Raw genomic sequence first — 4,815 nt, forward strand, 5'->3', positions numbered from 1 at the left:
TTATTTTATTTTATTTTATTTTATTTTATTTTATTTTATTTTATTTTTATGCAGTTCTAAAAAAGAGGAAGGGTCATGAGTGAATGTGGTCCGGGGGTATAGGCAGACCTTTATCTACTTCATTTGAGTTCTTAAACCTCTACTTCCCTTCATCCCTCCAACACTAGGTAGGACACAAGGTTAGAGGGGAAAGGGGATGTAGACCTGCTTAGACTTTGTTCCTTTGGGCAAGTTCAATCTTTGTGGTCAGGATATCCAGCAAAACAACAACGGCAGCAGGAGGACGACCCAGCAGCCGCCGCCTTCTTTCTTCTAGCACTACTGTCCTCTCGGGGCTCTGGCATTATACCCTCTCAGAGGCCTCAGAATTAAACGGTCTGCAGCTGGCAGAGCTCAGGCACCTGTCCGAGCCTGCGGGAGGCAATCATAGTTAATAGCCACAGCCCCGTATCCCATACTTGAGATTAATAAAACACATATTTACATGACATAACTGAGTTTTTTTAAAGAAACCAAAACTTCCACTACAGTGGGGTAAGATGTTGGCTTTCAGGCTGGGCCTTTTATATTAATCTCATCTCTACCTTTGCTTTTTAAGCTTCACTTGCTTAAGTGATTTGTTTATTTTATGGGTATGAGTGTTTCATTTGCATGCATGTATTTACGCTATAGGCATTCCTGATGCCCACAGAAACCAGCAGAGGGCCTCAGATCCCCTAGCACTGGCGTTATAAGCTGTTGCGAGCTGCCCTGTGGGTGCTGGGACCGGAGCCCAGATCCTCAGAGCTCTGAACCGCTGAGTCACCCTTCCAGATCCCATCTCCACCCTTTTTTACACTATTATTCAGGTGTGTAAAACAGACCTAGCCTTACGCCCTGCTTAAGAGTCGCCATGTGGGAAGAGAAGTGTAGCTGATAAGGGCTGTTTTCCATTGGCGTGTGGGAGCAGTTTCTCTACTACAGCTCACTGTTGTGTTGGGAGCCTCAGAAGTCATTTAGATTCAGAAAAATCCCCTCACATGCTAGGATGCTTTCCCTGAGACCACAATGAGGAGTTAGGAGCCAGGGTTCTAGACTGGAGAGAAGCCTGGTTGGTCCCGGCTCCTGGGCATATCCTTGGGAGAGACAGTACAGAGCAATAACAGTCTGGGAGTCAAAGGTTGCAGTGCTTTGCCACTGATAGAGCAGGCCCCTTTGCTCGGCCTCAGTTTCCCTGGCCATAAAACAAAGGGAGAGGAGAGTGACTAGGGCTCCGGAGCCTCTGATCCACCTGCCTTTGCTACAGCATCTTCGTATGTATCTACGAGCCTTCTGAGGATGGAAAATGAGCGGCAAGCTTTCAAGACATGACAACTCTGGGGGAACTTTCTCCCCTTGAAGAGTTCAGTTGATTTCCAGTCTGAAGCAGAAGAAATGATGGTGCACCTTGCTAGGAAAGAAGTGGGCAGCACAGGAGAGGCAGCTTGCGGTCTGAGGACCACAGACATTGAGTCTGTAAGCAGTGACCCCCTCCTCATCACTTGCTTGCATTTCCCCAGCCCTTCCATGCGCCATTCTCCCTGAGAGTGGGCTACCTTGAGTGCCAGGTGCTGGCAAAACACAATACCTGCTACCTTGCCTTTGGTACTGCAACTCTGGGTTACCCTTTGACATTCCTGAACTCTATTTGCAAATCCCTTCCCCGCTGCTGGAGAACAGCCTAGCCTTGACCTTCGATTTCTGAGAGCTGGGTCATGGCAGCGGGTGGAGAAATAAGAAAGGAGTTCGGTTGGGTTTGTGAACCTTTTTAGCCTTGTGTAGACCAACGGGGACTCTTATATAGGTCTGAACTGTTAGCCTGTCTTGATTAGGTCTCATAAGGAATGAGCATTTGTTAAGTGGAACAACACACTTCCCATCCTGATTGCCTGCCCGCCCGACTTTGCGGTGAGTTCCCAGAGCCTAAAGCCACATAGGCTTTGCAGACTGAGTCAGGCACATGGCTTCTACAAGGGTCTCAACAAATATATGTTGTAAAAAAATAGTAATTAATTTGAACTCAAAATTAGCTGGCACAGTGCATGTTTATTCAGGTGGGAGGATGCTTGGGCCAAGGAGTTGAAGGTTAGCCTTGAACTAACAAACTCCTTCTTTCCTTCCTTCCTTGCTCCCTCTTCCCTGGTCCTCCCCCCCATTCTGCTTTTCTCCCTCTCACCCCCCTCCCTTGGCCATGCCAGACCAACATTTTAGCGTTCAGCTACATCCCCACCCCTCTTTTCTGCTTCAGAAAGGTGTTTTCTTTTTCTAAGTTTAATTTTTAAAGTTGGCACACAGAGCAACAGGCGTATGGCATTTTTCTCACATGCTTGGTTTTGCTGGATCTCTCCGTCCTTCTTCTCCATCTTGCCCATCTGCCTCCAGGATTTCCCCTTCCATCTTCATAGCACGTGTGTTCGCCTACCTTCCTCTCCTCTCCCTTCGAGCCTGTCGCTTCCCACACCTCTCCCGAGTGAATGCAGTTGTACAAAGATTAGAAGCTAGGTCGGCCCTCGAGAGAACACGCACTGTGTGCTTTTCTAGGCCCTGCTACTGTGTTAATATATTTCCAGTTCCATCCAGCGGTTAGTGGTGGTATGTGTCATCACAGCGTGCCCAAGCTAAGCAGGGAGGATTACAAGTCTGAAGCCAGCCTGGGGTACATGCACATAGAGCACTCATACACAAATAATTTTTTTAAAAAATAGAGTGCTTCTGCCCAGCTCATCCTCACACTGAGAGCTCAACAGCTCTCAGCTCTCAGAGGCCATCATTGCTCGTTCTGAGTCCTTACTTGGCTTGCTTAGCAGACATCTGATCTCTCTTCAGGGCAAACAGGACCTGGCAGCACCTTCTCTCACTTTGTGAAGCGCTCTGTGAGCTGTGCCTGCCCTCCTCCTCATTTCTCCAGTCTCCAAGGAAAGGCTGTCTTAACGGTCTCTTTCCATCATCTCTCCAAGGCTCCCTTACCCTGGGGCACTTGCCTTCCTCACACTTTCAGCCCACCAACTCCTACTAGGTTCCAGCCAGCTGATACTAGATCCGTATTTTTCCCACACAAACACACTGATACACACTCAGTTTGGCCTCTCTGTCCCTCTGTTTTTTCAGGCTAAGCTTCTAGGAGGTTAATTTACATATGTGTTCTATGCTTGTTTCTGGTGATTAATCTTGTCAGTATTGTTACCATTCACTGATCAGGCCTCAGCAAAGGTCAGTGGTAACCTTCAAACAGGGTTCTGTGTTCCCCTCTTTCTGGCCTTTCTGTACTATGGCTCCTGCTCTCCCACACTCTGCTGGCTTCCCCCTTCTTGGTTCACACTCCTGGCTTGTTTCTTTGCCACACTTATAAATCACGATTCAGGAGGATGTTTGGCCGAGCCGTGGGCCCGCTGTTACTGCAGCTGTGGATTTCATAATGAGAAATCTTGACATCATAGGCTCTAACCATAGGCCTCCAGGCTTAGTTTTTATTACTGTGTTTGTGTGTACATTACAAATAGGGCGTGGGGTGGGGTGGGCCACCCGTACCAAGAAATGTGTGTGGAGGTCCAAGGACAACTTTGTGGAGTCTGTTCTTTCCTCCTATCTCAGTGTGGGAGCCGGGGATGAAATCAAGTTGCCAGGATTGCACAGCAGGCAGGTGTATCCCCTGAGCCTGCCTCGCTGATCCCAGGCCTATGTATTTAAAAGTCTACCCAACGATGTCCTCTGGATGTGAAAAACAGGGCTTCCTTTCTTCTTTAGTTAACTTCTTCATATTTTTTCAGCCTCTATTTAAAAAAAAAAAGATGATTACAATAACTAGGGTGATTATACCTAATATTTATTAGTTCCTTACTCCATGCAAGGCAACCATGACAGAGAAGTTATTACCCTTCTTTCTGAAGGAGGAAATAAAAGTCAGGTGTGGTGGTGTGTACCTATAGTTCTAGCTGTTGGAAAACCGAGACAGATGGCCAGCCTGAGCTACATACCCCGTGGGAGTTACATACTTAGGCAGACTGCCTTTGCCTAAAGTACTAAATGATAAATTTGAAGTAGAAGCATTTTTGTTTTGTTTTCTTTTTAAAGATGAAATCGAGGCCGAAAAGGTGGCCCAGAGGTTCAGAGGGCTTTACTGCTCTTCCGGAGTACCTGAATTTGGTTTCCAGCACCCACATGGCCTCAGATGGCTCTTGCATACACATGGATACAGATAAACTCACACAGGCAGACACACACAAACATGAATAATAAATTTTGTGGGGCCAGGGAGCCCTGCAACCAGGGAAGCTGGCCTGGAGCAAGGGTGAGGTTAATGTATGTCCGATCCCGAAAATCTCATCTTGAGACAGGCAGGAGTACAACTGTTCCCTACACTCTAGGCCCTTCAGTCTCCACCTCTGCTGCCCTTGTGGTGATCATGTAGTCTGTGGCAAGGTTACAGGTTAAACTTCCACTCCTTGTAAGGTCACATCCACCAAGCACCTGGAAGGTCTCTTCATGCAAATAAGGCACTTCCAGCACCTTGGCCCTGGCCAATGATGTACACTCACCCCGAAAGCCTCTCCCCACTCCTAAAAGTTTAAATGGCCTTTGTTCTCCCAATTAAACAAGCTGCTTTACTGAAGCTGTCTTCCTAGAAGGCTGTTTCTTGTGCGATCACTGCTGATGAAGATTCTGCCTTGCACCCATCTGCTCTGGCTAAGCTTCCCTCCCTCCATTCGAGCTCAGTGCACAAGCCTGTACCCCGAGGAGAGAAGCAGAAACAGGGTGGCAAAAATTAAAGAAACAGCTCTCCGCCAGATCGCCGCCATC

Source organism: Psammomys obesus, unplaced genomic scaffold (assembly GCF_907164565.1).
Source record: "Psammomys obesus unplaced genomic scaffold, mPsaObe1.curated_primary_1811, whole genome shotgun sequence".
NCBI lineage: Eukaryota > Metazoa > Chordata > Mammalia > Rodentia > Muridae > Psammomys > Psammomys obesus.